The sequence below is a fragment of the Biomphalaria glabrata genome, chromosome 17 (genome assembly GCF_947242115.1).
Source record: "Biomphalaria glabrata chromosome 17, xgBioGlab47.1, whole genome shotgun sequence".
NCBI classification, from domain to species: Eukaryota; Metazoa; Mollusca; class Gastropoda; family Planorbidae; genus Biomphalaria; species Biomphalaria glabrata.
In genome coordinates this window covers 6,763,032-6,780,598 of record NC_074727.1, presented here as the reverse complement: position 1 = coordinate 6,780,598, position 17,567 = coordinate 6,763,032, and the positions used below count along the sequence as shown (strand labels likewise).

Below are 17,567 nucleotides of genomic sequence, written 5' to 3'. Positions count from 1 at the left end.
AAAGTAGCTATAATAAGCTACATAAGACATTGAACCATAATTTACAAATAGAAAAACAAAACCTAATGAAATACTCAGAAAGACACAAAGATAGAGGCACATTTCTTATTCCATACGCTAGAACAAATTTGTACAAGTGCTCCTCCTTCCCTCGTGCCATTAGAGAATAGAATGGGTTGCTTGAATCAGCCAGGAAAACCAACGACTTAGCAAAGTTTAAGTCATTAATTAACATGCATGACTAGATAATACTAGATATATAAGAAAGAAGGGTGAAATGTAATAGCGCCTAGTGATAGCAGAGGCCCAACCTGTGACCGCAGCTGTGTATCAAGAATTGACCTCTTTAGTCATATTAAAAGTTTGCAAAGGGATAATACTATCCAACGAGATATAAAATGCCACACAGGACCTGGACTAACGACTTAATCTAATTTCCCAGGATTTTAAAATTGAGTAAAAAAACATTATAATTCAAAACTTGGTTTCTAGAATGTTTCGATAAATTTCTATATTGATTTTTTATTGATTTTTTTAAAGTTTGCTAATTTCCACGGACATGAAGGCAGGCTTATCTTTAGTCATCAAATTGCAGTACATTTATTTAAATAATTTGAATATAGTTCCTTGCACCAACTTTGGAAATAAAATATCTAATTGTGGGAGACATTAATTGCACACTTCATTCGTTCAAAAGATAATTACAGCAGGTCTAGAAATAGGCTTACAGTATTTAACTTCTCTTTTTTTTGAAGACCTTTCCAATCATAGCTTTTGCCCTGGCGTTCATTTCATTTCTATGAGATGATCAATACTTTGTATATTCAAGACTGAAGGAGACCAGACATAAATAGATAGGCCTACACTTTTATTCATCAAATTTCACGCCAGCAGTTTTTTTTTTAAGTTTAAAATACATTTGAAAGGACTTCCCCGTCATCTCGCACTGCTGTGAAACACACGTACTTAAAAATAGTGCAGCTCCCAGAGATAGAAGTCTGTCGATGTGAAATTCTCTTAAACTTTAGTAAATTACATTCTCAGGCTTAACAAATGGGCAAAGGCGGTAAGTTGTCGAAACATTAAATTTTTTTGGGGGGGATCATGGGACGATCTTTGTGTCCATTGCTTTATTTTGTATTCATTAAACGTTAAACTTTTCTTTACGTAGGGCGTAATTATCTTCTCTTTACGAGTTTCGTTTTGTAAGAACGTCTGTAATTTATAAGATAAGATTACGTTAAACAGGTTGAATAGATTACATAAACAAACTCTTTTAACATGACTGTGTATGAAACTATTTTATTCGGCTGTAGGTTTATTCATTTAGGAATAGGCATAGGCCATAGATCTAGAATCTGTATTCTAGATGTAAGCAAGAAGACTTAAAAGGAAAGTAGCAATAATAGCCTACGTAAAAACATTGAACCATAGGCCTAATTAACATACAAATACAAAAACACAATCTAATAAAATACTCAGGAAGAAACTAAAAAAGATAAATGTACATTACTTATTCCATATGTTAGGACGAATTCGTACAAGGGCTCTTTCTTCTCTAGTGCCATTAGAGGATGGAATGGGATGCCTGAATCAGCCAGGAAAAAAAACAACTTAGCAGAGTTTAAATCTCTGATTCTAATTAACATGTGTGACTGGGTTTACACTTGGGTACGCGTAGGACCTAATTATCTTCTCTTTTGAAGTAACGTCCATATGAGATAAGATATGCTTACATTTTTAATTTAGACTATTTTGATCTAGACCTGCTCAACATCCATTCTAGAATCTAATGAATTTCTATTGGCTGAGCGGAGCAAGCCGTCTGATGCCCTGGCTATCTTTATAGGAGGATCTAATTCGAATTCCGAGTTGTGTTTGCTGAAACATAAAGGCAGCAAGAAAGCCTCCTTCGTCCACAAAAGAGATTGGGCAGGGCACTGAACATTCTATAAATGGCATGAAAGATGCGCTATAGAAAAGTAGACTAGTTTTTACAATACTTCTATTTAACTCATAACTTCATGGAACCCGAAACCTTCTAAATGGGCTCAAAAACCTGGACAAGGATCTCGAAAACGACTCAAACGATTTTTATAGGAATTGGACAGTCGCCGTATATCGTTGGGAAAATAATATTTAGCTCTTTGGTCACACTGGGAGAATTCTAGTTTGACCGTTATAATTTTCAAAGTTAAAAAAAAAAAGAAAAAAAATTTAAATTTGGCTAAAGAACGAGAAAATATTAATCATTAACGGACTAAATGTCTTCTTGTATTTTCGCATGTAGGCATTCAATTATTCAAGAGTTAAATAAACTATTGTTCAGGAACATTTTACGCATCGTCGTCTAAGTCTAGATGTACAAACACATCATTTAAATATTATAAAGTTTAGTAGCGCTATAGGTCCTACATTTGCTTAATCAGGATTCATTAATTCAGTTTGTGGGGTAATTTTTTTTTATATAACAATTATTAGTTACAAATAGAAAAATAATCGCTCTAAATGTTGCATAAAGATAGTATTTGGTATGTTATTCTTGTTTACAAAACCGTGTTTCATATTGTTTTAAGCCTATCTCTTTATTGTGTGCTGATGCTTGAAATTTTTTTCACGTTGCATCCGCTGCATTAGGGCCTAGGAATGTCGCATTTGGAATCTACTGTGTATATGCATAAAATATTGTATAGATAATCTATTTTGCATATGTAGGTCCATTTTCATGTGTGAAGTATGACCCAATGCTCATAGTAGCCTATGCAGGAGAATCTTGTTTAGTTCAAGAAATAACAAAATTTCTCTTTACGAATTAAAATAATTTAATCGTCAAGTAAAAATCGCGATAAGATTGAACATACTTTTATTATGCAACAAGGCTCTTTATAATCATAATTCAATAACAAATTAATTTGAAGTTTTAGCATATAGCTTGATACCGGTACTTATATATTGAACTGAGTCATTTTTTCTTTGAAATTCTGAAACAAACTTGTTTCCCTTATTGGAGATGTTCACAATAAACTAAACACTTTTGCCAACTAAATAAAAAAAAAAGAATTAAACTAGAATTTTAACAATCTCCCAATGCGTGACAATTAATCTTCTTAGACGATTTCTTTTATTTTAAATAAGACGTAGAGTTAAAGTCTATATGCCTTCTACATATTGCAATTATTTTAAGCTAGCAATGCAAGACCTTGGAAATTTAATTAGGTATGTAGTTTTAAAGATGTGCATACAAATTATATTATACCTGTCACCGTAGTTATTTTATATGTTATGAATGTGGCTGTGGTTATCAATGTAGGCGTGGTGGTGACATTGGGTTCTTGTTACAAATCACAGAATAATAAATGACGCTGGGTGTAGCAGACACAATAAGTTTAATATAACACCACATAGTGAATACACCATACAATTCGACCCAGGAATGGTCAGTATTAATCCAACAGTAATATACGAATATCACAACTTAGTACTTATTCTATAACCAACTACTTTAAACATCTAACTCTACTGCTTATATCTTAAGTGACTCAATACAAGTGCTTGCTACAAGATCTCTATGTGGACTGCCTTTAACTCTCTGGTTCACCTAAGGTCAAAAGTGTTCACCTTAGTGCAACATGGGTTGTGAATAAGATTCACAATATGGAATTAACATACACAATACAGAATTAGGGTTTCTACTCTATGGCACCAACTTTGAGGTGGTGACAATACCTTTTAACAAAAATATCACATCAATTTTAATTTCCTACTCCGAATAGGCCTATGCCAAAATGCTTGCTATTAGTTTTTCTGCCATGTAAGAAAATCTCCTTTACATAGGTTTTTAACCCAAAAGTTCTCGTAGTGGAAATTAAATAAAAAACTGTTCATTTCTTTACATGTTTACTATCGAAATCTGCGAAAGGACAATGTATAAATCCTCTTCCTGTTTACACTTTTCTTGAGACATTGATGCGTTCAGACAATTTGGCTACAACAGTAACAGAAACATCTGTGCTGGCCCCATGACACCCTTTTACTTGATCTTTCTCATAGATTGCAAGATCTGGGGGAGTAATATTTATTTAAATTCTGCGAACCAAATTCGATAAACCATAAATCTATTTGTGATAGATGACAAATTTTAAACGTTTAAAAAAAAAAAAAAAAAAAAAAATCGTGAACACAAAGTTTTGCTTCGTATTATTCTTAAGCTTTCCAAGCATCCAACAGTATCGTCAAATTAATTCTGTTGAGTCTAATAGAGGCTACATTGTAAGCTTTAATTTTTCATTACAGTGTTTCTGGAACTTAAAAATACTAATAACTTTTTTAACCTACTCAGACTTAGAATTAAATATACCCGCGCCGGTCGGCTAGCTCTCTTCACAGAGATCGATAATATCTCCACATCCTATTGCCAGATGAGGCCCACGGATTTTAGGTCTTCTGATAAGGCTCGACGCAATGCTAAACGTGGATGGTCCTGTTTTCGCCTAACAGTACAATAATATCGGCTGATAGTTTGTCGTTCATAGCTTTTGCTATTCATTAGGAAAATATTAAAAATTCGTCTGAGTGGACAACATCGGGGGCCGATTCTGAGTTTGTGTTTCCACACAAACTATTTTGTAACCTTGTTGTTTTTTTTTAAATATTGTTATTATAGTGACATTTAATATTTTTTTAACACCGGTTTCATCTTCCTTAGAGATACATAGGCCTACACACTTTCGCAAACGTAAACAGTTAGACCAAGACACTCACGCTTATGATAGACCGTGTAGGCCTACTCAAAAAGAGTCAAAATAGACGCTATTGGCCTTTTGAAAGCCGCTAAAATAAAGTAGCCTAATTTGATCTAACTCAAAATAAAAAAAAATCCAGTTACACTTTGAAGCTCCACCACGCTGAGTAGACTGAAAGCCCAGGGCAGTCACTTCGCCCGTCATAGTCTTTAACTATTGAATACTTTGAAATACATGTATACAGAAGTAGGTTCTAAAATAATCGGGTACACATAGACATAGACCCAGATTATCTACAATATAGGCCTATTATACATAAACAAAGTAGATTCCAAATGTCCAGGGTAGTCTTTCGACATGAGTAATTGAATAATTTGCAATACATCTAGTCTATGCAGATGCGAAATAGATTATCTACAATATATTATGCATATAGGACACAGTAGATTCCAAATATCCAGGGCAGTCACTTAACCTGTCCATTCTTTCACTATTGAATAATTTGTATTACATGTAGCCTATATAGGCTAGGGCCCCAGTGATGCCCAAACTACGGACCGCGGGCCAGATGGCCCGCTACGAGGTTCATCGGCTCTAAGTGTAGAAATCTACCTTCCAAACAAAAAAAAAAGTTGAAAAAAATTATCTTTACCTACGTTTGGGCCCACACTTTTTCTCTGATGGATTGGTATCATGATCTTTAACATTTATGTGTTTATAAAATGGGACTCTGAATGTAGAATCTACCTGGAAAAGTTAACAGATCTTTACTTTTTTTTTTTTTGAACATGATAATAAGCCAACATATTTATTTTATAAAGAAAGTGTGGCTGTTTAATAAAACAACAACATAAAAAGGGCATTATAAAAATTAATATGGTGGCATTCTTCGTCTGAGCTGCGAATAAAAGATTGTTAAACTATGCCTAGATATTGGAGGATCCATGGAAATATTTATCAAAAAGAGACCACAACATGAGCCGGTGTTGCTTACATTTAAGTAGAGAAATGAAGGTATTGTCTAACGCGTAAAAAAAAATAATTGTCAAATAACCTATTAATTAAGTATCAAATCCATAGGTTTCTACCAAAATAGTTTCAGAACAATTTCATTTCATTTAAATAACTTTTCGTTCACGTGGCCCGCGAGATGAGTGTTGGAAAGTATAATGGCCCGCGGATCGAATTACGTTGGGCATCACTGGGCTAGGCTATTCACCATCCATTGAAACGCCCATGTTAAAATGTTTAATATTCTTTTTTTTTTTTTCGCTCCAGGTGATGCTACGTGCCTTATATTTGGAATAATCTGGTTTCTAATATTGATCTTTCTTGCATGGCCAGTTTCTTGCTTTATCGCTGGACTGTATATTCTTCTGCAACCCTTTGCTGTCTGCATTGACCCCATCAAGGAAATTAATGCTTTTCTGTTTAAGCTTCTGACCTTACCAACAACAGTCACGGAGAAAATGATGAATGGGAGTGGCTTCGGTTAAGCTCATACAGCTCAAATACTGATGGCGTCCTACCAGTGATGATGCTGAATAGGATCTTCCAAATTTTATTTTTTGATGAATTTTAAAGGACGTTTGAATTTCTTTTTCGACATTTAATATTTTTAGAAAACAAACTTCATAATTATTATGACTAGATCTATTAGGCGAAGTCTATTTTATATGCTCAGATATGTAAATAGACATCTCGATCGCAACTCTCGCATTTCTACTTCGACATATAAAAATCCTAAAGAAAAACGTCAATTCATAATTATTATGACTATTACGCCAATGTCTATTTTTATATGTGCTCAGATATTGTAAATATACATCTCCATCGCAATTCTCACTTGGAAACACATTTTTGTGGTTATAAACTCGGCCTGGCGTACTTCTACATTCAATTGAAGCAAGCCATTGTTTTTAACAATCTAGGGTACGAATTGTGTTGCCATTAGTAACAAAGTGTCTTTGCGTGACTATGTGCAGCCTCATGTTGTAGTTCTATTGAATAAATTATGCATACATTAAGAAGGCGTTTATTAATTATTCGTTTTTGGCTCCCCACTCCGTTTTTTCCCCCCATTATGTTAGACATTTAAAATGAGACAATCTCTGCTATAGCTATGCCGGAAGTGGTAAGGACGAATGACTGTAAGTCCATATCGATTTCTGTATGTACATAGATCTATGTATGAAGCAGATAGATATCTATGTCGGGGTTTAATTTGATTTCTTATTTTGTAATTTATAAATAACTTGTAACCCAATTGACAGCATGTGCACATTTTTAAATGTTATCAGGCTCAAATGTAATTATATAATAACATTAAAGTTTAAATTGTACAACAAATGCAACAATTTTGTACCGGGTATAAGTTTAAAGGGGGAGACAATCTAAAGATTATATTAGACATAATTACTTTCCTCCCTTTTATATCATAACATTCTTGTAGGCTTTGCCAATTTCTATATTACGGTAAATCGTAAAATGTCTTAATGGGTCGTGTCCTGCTTTCCCCATTTTTATCTTTATGCTAACTAATTCGATAAATCCACAGTGTTGAAGAATTTTTAAAATAACAGAAAAAAAGAAATTTATTTAAAAAATTAAATTCAGTTCCTGGAACATTCTGCTGGCAGGAGTAGGATACAAACTGTGGAAATAATTTTAATTTTAAAGATACAAAAAAAAAAAAAAAAATGACAAAAAAAAAAAGTACTGAAATTTTATGTAAACTTAGAAGACACTAGTTGAGATCATCCTTGGTATTGTCATTGTATTTGTTAACCCCCCCCCCCCCCCACACACACACACGTCGTAAACTTGTCCCCTGACGATAAACACTATTGAACATCATGCTTGATAGCATCCTTTTTGTTTTTAACATCAATCACTCAGATGTCTTAAACTTTGTCCCAAACAATTTGTACTAGCTGAGATCATGCTTGATAGCATCATGTCCTTTTTTATCATCAATACCTCAGATAAGCCGAACTTTTAATTGCCTGAGCTTCCAACTAGACTGAAAGGTGACCTAGATGTTTTACATCAGGTAAACATCATCATATGCCGTAAACTGAGCAGAAATCAACTTCTCCACCTGAGAGAAGCAGTCATGAAGGTGTATGAAAGTACCTGCACAAGTAAATAAAAATTGCTGCAAGTTGGGCTGGTTCTTTAAAAACACCAGTACAGAAATGCTGAAATTTGGAGATCCCCCCCCCCCCCAACCAAGAAAAAAGACAACAAAAAATAACACAATTGAGGAAAATAGATCTTTACAACAATGTTTTAAAAAATATTTTATTTAGGTTGTAGTTTTAAGATTACAAGAAAACATTAACATTAAAAACAAAAGAAAAGCCGTATTATCTGTCTGCTCAGACAATAATCAAAGTACATTAATTGGAGTTCTTAAGAAATTAGAAATAGATAGAAAAAAAAAAATCAAGACACACACACTCAAAGGGAGATTATTTTACAAAACAAAACTATTTTACAATAAATAAAAATAGCCACCCTTCCATTCATCTAATACTACCCATAGACCTACCTTGTTTTGTTTGTTTAACATCTGATGCTACCAAAAGATCTAGCCTCATGATTTGTTAGAAAAAAGAAAGGAAGAAAGGCAAATGGTGTAAAGCCTATCTGTTTCTGGCCATAAATTTTTTCCCATGAAAATCTATTAAAACTAAGAACTATGTCTAGCTTAACACAGCATCACTAAAGCAGTGTTTCCAATGTTTGAAATTCCAACCCGATTTATAAATTACACCTTCATCTCCATGGGTAACATATTTAAAAGACCTTATCACTTTTCTAATTTTATAAATGTAGTTGTTTTTTTTCTTTATTTGAGCACCTTATAATATGTAATGCAAGTCATTAGATATTTATTAATGTTGTATCAAAGATGATAACATTTCTATACAATCAGAATATTATAATCAAGAATAACCTGTGGGCTGACAATGGGTGGAGGACACATATGTTAATTGAGTTAATCTATTGCTTAATTGGTTTGTCCAGGTCTAATAATATTAAAAAAAAAAAAAGCTTTAAAACTGTTTTTAACTATCATATATGCATGAACATGATTTAAAAATACAACAACTTGTTCTTAGCAACTGATCTAGTGAGGTGGTTGGACAAATCAACGAAATAGAATACATTTTACAAATAAACCAAATATACAGAAGGATGAAACTAAAAGGATACCAATGGAGTTATACAAAATAAAAGAAAAAAAAAAAGCAACCTGAAAGACATTGGTCTATAACAACAAAAAGCTAAACTTACAAATAATCACACAAAAATGAATCTAAATTGTGTTTTTTTTAAAGTGGTACCAGAATAATAAATATCAAGAACAACACAGTGAATAATTTTTTGCCTCCAAGATGCATACTATACTTAAAGAGGCTCAAATAAGAATCTGTCTGGAAAACACCTTGCAGTTCATCTCAGACAAAGGACTGGCTATCTGAACCATCCAACATGAAATGCAGAAAAAGAAAAATAACATTCCATTTACTCAAATGTGTACCAGAAGTAATAGACTTAAAGATTATTTATATTCTTGTCCTGTTAAAATTAGGCTGGCAAGTATTTAGATTTACAATTTTCAAAACAATGGTCATTAGTTTAATACCTGTCTATGTTAGTTCTTCAAGAAACCTGCAAACATTAGTTCTAACTGATGTGAACCACGAAACCTGCCAACATTAATTCTTGCAGATGTCAAACAGGAAACAAGCTCAACCTTTGCACTGACGTTGGCTTGTTTGCACAGAGTCACAACGCAATGTAGTTTAGAACTGTCTATGCTTTTCAATTTGTCTCATTGAATATGGTGAATTAGGAATAAGAAAGTAAATAAATGCAAGTCATAAAGTTAAAATTTTTTAGTTCTTGCAGATGTGAACCAAGAAACCTGCGACATTAGTTGGCAGACTCTGGGAGAATGCATGTGTGACGGTATAGACCTAATTGGTTCCTATGTATCAAAAATGTAACAGCTAGCTATATTTTATAACTAAAGATTTGACATGTTACATGTGATATGTTGTAAGTACATCAATTTTTTTATTTTTTTTTTGGGTTATAGAACATTTTTTTTCTTACCAAATATAAGGTTGCTAAAAAAAAGTGATTAGTGACCTACAAAACTGCATCACAAATGAGGAGAGTGAACAGTAATAATAGGGCCCCATGATATATCATTAATTTGTATTCATTGCAAGCATTCTATAGATGAAAACTAATTTATTTGCTTTAGATGTAGTATTCTCTTGATCACATACAAAAACATTGCATTTATACTGATACTATTATCACTATTTTCAATGTTTCAAAAAACTATCAGTATCATTCTCAAAAAAAAAAAAAATAAAAAAAATATAAAAAAATTAACAAATAAATGTATCTAGTAATCTCTAATAATGTTTTGAAAAGTTAAAACACAAATTATAATACCGGGTACCAATAATATCACACTAGTAATTGACTCATTATGGGACATTAGAAAGAATTTTTGTGAATGTATGTTTTTTTTTCTTTCACAGCATGACGACATGTGTAAAACCCACATCCAAAGTAGAGAATGCAAATAACTGAAGAACACTGAAATCATAATATGGTTCATATGGGCTCATCTTTGTCATGCAAACTTAATAATAATAATAATAAGGCTTGTCTTCGAGTCTGCATGAACACTTAAAGACTAGTGTAATTGATTTACATAAACTGATTTGTAGTTATTCCACTAAAATATAATATACAAATAATTAATTATTTCACAAATTTATTTAAAAAAAAAAAAACTTCTTTTTTGGGATTACATAATTAAATTAATGACTAAAAATATCAATGACAATGAAAAATATGATAATAATATGATTTTTAATGTTTTTCTTTATAAATTCAAGTTGTATTTATAATAATCCATTAATACTTGAAAGTATGATATAGAAATAAAAATGTTTTTATAAATCTGATAATGTTTGTTCACTAAAATGTTTGCTGACATGATGCTATTACAATTATATTTCACTTTAATGCATTAAAATATTTATTTTTTTAAAGTAACAAAAACTAATTCTAGTAACTCTCAAATAAAAGTTGTTCTTTGCCTACAGTTTTTAAATACTTCACTATTTGAAGGGAATGTTTTCATATATACTGTTTAACTATTTGACCTGCTTGTGGGACTTATGAGAGTTGAAATGACTAGAAAATTAGTTAACAACTAGAATGAGAATGGAACTGATTATGAATTTATCTAAGGAATGTCCTGAGTTAGACAGACACATGTTATCAGAGCTTCTAGATTAAATTTTACAAACATGCATCACAGGTCCTTCCAATGTAATTAATCAGGTCTTTTAACCTGATATTCCAAACTGCCCAAATGTTTTGGAAAGTAAACAGGCTTCATAGGCTTGCATGAAAGGGTTCTCAAAATGCAAGGTGTTAACTACACCACTTTATTATACAGTACTGTTTACATAGGGCATAATGTTTTTTATAGCTCTCGATTTTGTTTTAACCTGTATCCTGGGTCCGCACTATGCAATAACTTCTGGGCCTATGTCACCTATATGGATGCCTCAACACCAGGATGCGGAAGTTGTCAATCAGCCCAGCGATGAACAATGTCCAAAAGGGAATGAGCACCAAGTAGAGATTGATTGGAAAGTTCTCTAGACGAAGGCACAGTAGCACTTGAAAAATGATTTTCAGCAGGCAGCATACTATCAGGACGTATTTCCTGGTTTTGGTCATCTCGTTCCTGTCAACGTTCTGAATGTAAAGTTTGACATAGTGCATCACCATATTCACTAGAGAAGAAAAAAAAAATTTAATTTGTAAATTATCTAATAGAAGAGTCTAAATTCAAATCTCAGTATTAAAAAAGCTTAGATTTTTTTTTTGGTATTCCTGATTTTAGGACATTTGAAGTTTCTAAACTCTTACACTTCTTATGGAAAATAAATTTGGTTAATTGTCATATCAGCCACATGACACTCTCATTAAGAAAGGCTTTCTATGAAACAGACATGTGATCTGCACATTAGTACATTTATGACATGGATGTAGACCATTAAGATGGCAGATTTAAAATTGGTTAGTTCTAGAAACTATATTAAAAGTGATTCGCACATTTTCAACATGGGTTGATACCCATAAGATTGTGGAATTGAAATTAGCTACATTTAGAAATGAGAAATAATCTTTAATAGCATGCATAGTTTACTATAACTACTGTCTGAAACAGTACAGATAGCAGAAAGATAGTAAGGCTATAACATTATTGTCCTTATGTTAGGGCAACCTGAGTCCACCCAACTGTAATGGGTACATCACATCTGCTAGAGCAAGGAAAAAAAGGTTGAGAGTTATGTTAGTCACAAGACATCCTCTCTATTTGTTTGACATACTTTTAACACAGGTCATTATTCCATCGCAGACTGCTACTGTTTGTTTATTGTTATACACAATATGAATACCCCTTCAGAATTAAGAATTATTTCATCCTAACCCCAACCTCCTGCAGGAGTGCAGGGTTTGAGCTCACAACCATTTGCATGACAGTCCAGATCACATACCACACAACCTGCTTTCACTAATTACTGGTACTAATTATTTTACCTGTTACCTATTGGATGGCTGCCTGGTCGTGCGGTTTACGTGCTGGACTTATTGATGGTCCTGGGTTCAAACCCTTCCAGCTCCCATCCCCTATCCTCCTGCGGGAGGTTTGGACTAGGAAGTAAATTATCTTAAACTCTGAAGGAACATCTAAAACATGTAAAACAAACAAAACAAACCTAGATCTAAACTAAACATCGTGGAAAGAATGGAAAAAAGAAAAATATCATTAGAAGTTCAGGTTTCTCGACCACAAGCTAGAGTTTTTGTAATTACAAATTTACATTAATTTCAATGCTGTGATAGATCACATCAATGTTTATTATTGTTTTGTGAAAATTACGAGTCAGGATGTGACACAATAAAATGAAAGCTTTTAATTATTACTAAAAATGAAGACTCAATTAATATTGAATGATTCCCTCATCATGGGTTATGTGTGCTGGACTGTTGTTCGGTTGTCTTGGGTTATAACTTGCCCGCCATCCTGCAGGAGGTTTGGGCTAGGATGTAAAACATTTGACAACAAACAAATTCGTTCTTGTAATTACTAGTCTATATCCTGTACAAACAGATCAAATGTTTCCATAATTGGTTCAGAACCTACCTAGCTTTTATTATAGAAATTAATTGAAAGTTTTTTGTTTTTTTTTTAGGTTTAGCCCTTACCAACTAATTTTTTTTTAAATAAGTGGTTTAAAGTATCTGCTGATAGTCTAGTAAATAATTTTGAGTCAGTATGAGTGCACCATAAATATTTTACTATATTATATATATATGAATAGTATGTATTATATAGACTCTATAATAATATTCTCTAATATTCAGGGATGGGGACAGTCACACACTTTGCCAATATTTTACTAAATTTTCTACACCTGTGTAAGTGTGTAGTGGTGTGTTTAGATATCAAAACATGCTTGACTTTTTCTCAGACTTCTGCTTGCTTTACTAGATCTAGTTAGTAGGTTTAATAGATTTATTAATGATTAAAAATTAAGCAAGAACAACCAGATCATGAGGAACAATGCTCTAGTCAATAGATACTAAGTATATATACTAATATACTATACTAGACCTAGGACTACTACTACTACTACTAGTTACTAGGTCCTAAAGTCTAGACTAGACTGTAGCCTAGACTGCCTAGAGACACTATGACTATAGACTAGTTAAATCTAGTAGTGTAGAAATCAGAATTAGAATCTAGACTAGACAATATCAATAGACATTTCAATAGTCATAGTAGACTAAGTAGAATTAGTAGATGACTAGGATGGCTGCCTGGTCGTGCGGTTTGCGCGCTGGACTGTCGTTCGGATTTATCGACGGTCGAGGGTTCAAACCCTGCCCGCTCCCATCCCCCGTCGTCCTGCGGGAGGTTTGGACTAGGAAGTAAACTATCTTCAACTCAGAAGGAACATCCGAATTATGTAAAACAAACAAACAAACATTTAGATCATACTAGATTTTACTAGATGTAGACATTAGACTATTAGACATAATTATGATTGTTGATTGGGTGTAGTAGACAGTGACACAGTGTAGCACTGCTGCACTGTAGTGTAGATTCAGTGTTAAGACTGTAGACAGTGTAGATTAAGATACTGCTGGATAGATTTAGATTATTCTATTATTAATTATACTAGATTATCATAGATAAAATAGATTCATAGAATTTAGATCTATATAGATCTAGAAATCTAGATGATAGAAATTATTGAAAATTATTCTAATTTATTTAGTTTTTAAAAAAAAAAGATGTCAATTTACCAATAATAAATGTCAAAACAGATGCATCTAATAGCCAAAGTGGTATAAATATGATAAACCAATTCCATTCTACTTTTTCGTCTACTCTCAAAACAAGAAGAATAAAAAACACTAAAATTAAAAACCAAGTAAACAGAGCTTTAGGGACGACAGACATTTTGACAACAATTTTGCTTTTTGACATTTCCTTTTTAAATGAAGCTAGAGAACAACACTGAACTATACATATGAAAAGTAAAACCCCATCGTTTTATAATCCATGTTATTGAAGGTAATATAGGCCTACCCCCCAGTAGGCCTACGTCAATTGTAACGAATCTATGAAGCCGAAATATAGCGTCCTTTTTAAAGCATCCAAACTTTGCCGACATTATTTTAGAGATAAGGTATATAAATTATGACACTGTTAAAGACAAGTTTCTCGTATGCAAACCTCTTGACATGGCCAGCCTAAGCATATAGGCACACTATAGGCCCCTATATAATATCAGCCACCTAGCGTCTCCGATTACCTAAGGGCGACCTGTTCTTAAAACCACTTCAACAGCACCTGATGAATGTTGGCTCAATTTTGGAAGAGTATAAAATCTCTTGGGAAAATATTAGTGGCGTCTGCCGCTGTACGTAGGCATATAGCCTACTTGCTTCGTATCTATCTTGAGACTCTGATGTCGACACTCATTGCTTCACGCTATGAGGAGAGATCGAGAGCTAGTGTTTCCCAGCCATAAATGTCAATCTCACGGTACACTCCTTAAGGGAGCTTCTAATGCCTTCTAAGTGTGTCTTTTCTAGCGCTTGTCTTGACCAGCGTGAGAGCGCTTTTCTGACCACAGCTCCCAATAAAGTGGTCGTTTAAGGAGGCGATTTATTTAAGATTTTTTTTTGTTGGCATAAGGACTACATGTCCCACCTATCGTTACTAGGACCTTTTTGCTGTGGCATAGAAACAGTTGTAGGATTGAACGTCTGTTATATTGTCAAACCATTCACCTGATGAAGTTACCTCAGCGTAAATGGAAGGAGTTTATAGGTTTTGATGGGGCGGTAATATAAGTCCAGGACTTTGATGCGTAAAAGAGGGGAGGACTATTGGCCCCTATCCGTTGCCATTCTTGTTCTTGAAGTCTGCCAAAAACAGCACTGGCACGTGGAACATGGAATTCTACCACGTTATCTTAGTTGGCTTGCTAAAATTGATATGAGTTCATTTCCAACATCATATTTTTGCATGACATATGTTTTTCCCGCTTGTTATAGTTATCAAGTCTCGGTACATAAAATGACTTGTTTGCACAGAGTCACAACACTATTGTAGCAGTGGCGTAGCTATAGGGTGGGGGAGGAGGGGAAGAGTTTGAAAATCCCCCCGGGCCGATAGTGTTTTTTATTACCTATTGTGCAATGTGTGCATTGCACGCAGGCGGCCGAATGTAAGGGGCGGCCAAATCATTTCCAAGAATCATTTTTCTTTAAATTTTTGGTTTAAATTTAAAAAAAAAAAACGGGGAAGAGACGATATTTTTACAATAAGAAGTTATTTTGGAAACTTAAGAAGAAAAATAAAGCAGCATACGAGGGTTTCCTACGGGTTTTTCCATAAGCGCCGACTCTTTCCTGAACTTGAATTTTCGCGGGTTGTTTGTAATATTTGTTGCGAGTCGAATAGCCCGCCCTGTAAGTAGATCTAGTAATTAGAATGTCAATTTTAAAACATTGTCACATTGTATCTCGAATGGGGGGGGGGGGCGCAACTTCCTGACAAAAAGAGGTGTTATGTAGAGTGTGTGTTTCCTAGGCGGCGTTAAGAAGAGGTTAAGCGATTGATTGGTGATTTAAGATGATGAAATTAGCATAATGCAAATGTAAAACGTCAGACAATCTTGAGACATGAAAGAGTATAGACGTTATTTTGTGATGAGCTAGATTTATCTTATCTTATCTTATATTTCGTTTAAATATCAGTAAATTTCATTAATATTACATCTCTATCTCAAATTAAATCTGTGAAAATTGTAATAACAATTATATTGTTTTTTTTTGTTCACATAAGAAGTTTGTTCAAGTTATTTAAAGCTTATGTATATAAAACGCCTTCATTGGTTCAGTTGTACTAGCTGTTTGTAGCGCAGGTCAACGACCATCTAACAACAAGGAGAGGGGGCGGCGAAAACATGTTTATTTTCAGTGTAATTTATTTGAATATTAGTAAAGTTATATGTTCAAAAATTAAAAAGACGGCGTTTTATCTTCTAATAAGATCGTTTTAAATGTAGACAGCTTTTACGAGGCTCTTGTGCAACAATATATATATATGGGTCAAAACGTTTTCAAGAAAACATTTTAAAACGTCTCCGCTAGTGCGATTCTTCTGGATTTTTTTATGTCTCAGAATAATCAAATTTCTTCCGCCTATTGCACTTTATAATAGTGACGACGTTTGTGTGACAAAAAACCTCCGCCACAGAGACGTCTTACTTAAACGCAATATGTAGGCCTACCTAGAATGTCCCTCACGTAATACTATTGGCCAGGGCTGCCTCTTTATTGTTATATTTAATATGGCCCTCGACTTTTTTTTTTATTAGGATGAGTAGTGCATTCTGAAAGAAAACACACCAATATTAGCCTTATAAAAATTCTCTCTTCTACTAAGAGAAAAAGGCTAGAAGACGCTTAGCGCCGAATCCCGCCCGGAATCAAAACCTTTGCTGACTTGAGCAAAAACCTGTCGCATCTTCGATCCTATCTCCATGAAGAAACTTTTACAACGCTTACAATTTATGTAGGCAACATTATTCCGGAAAAAAAAAACTGACCATAGACATATTATATACAGGTTTCTGAAACTGACTAATTTTAGTGAAATTTCAATTTCATTCCCTAAATTTGGATTCTTTACATAGTGTTGAAAATATAAATGAAAAATAAAACCTAAAAAGTGTGTTATAATTAAGACTAAGTTTCCTTTCTTTTTCATTTCATTCTTTACAAAAAATGCAAAGTTAAAATTGAAAATAAAACATCTTAGAGGAAATGGGGATACGACAACGATGCGAATATAAAAAGAAAAGGAATGGTACAAAAATGGATTTAAATCAAAGAGCGCTTTAGGTGTAGTGTCCAGATCAGTCTTAATGAATTTTTTTTCTAAAATAAAAAAAAAAGGGGGGGGGGCGGCATTTTTTAACTTCGCACGCAGGCGGCCACAACCCTCGCGGCGGCCCTGTGAATTAGAAATAGGAAAGTAAATAAATTCAAGTCATAAAGATAAAATTCTAACAATTTGAAATTTAACTGTAAGGATATTTATACATAAAATCTAATTGTATATTGTTTCGGCATACAACATATAGATTTAGCAATACAATTCAAACATATAAATTATGATTACGATTG

General features: G+C 33.4%; 1 long non-coding RNA gene across 1 annotated transcript; it reads left to right on the top strand.

Moving 5' to 3' along the window:
• The first annotated feature begins 954 nt into the window (after positions 1-954).
• LOC129923802 (uncharacterized) lies at positions 955-6,772 on the top strand. Its single transcript, XR_008775752.1, has 2 exons — positions 955-1,066; positions 6,021-6,772. It is a non-coding gene; the product is annotated as an uncharacterized LOC129923802 (long non-coding RNA).
• Positions 6,773-17,567: the final 10,795 nt, after the last annotated feature.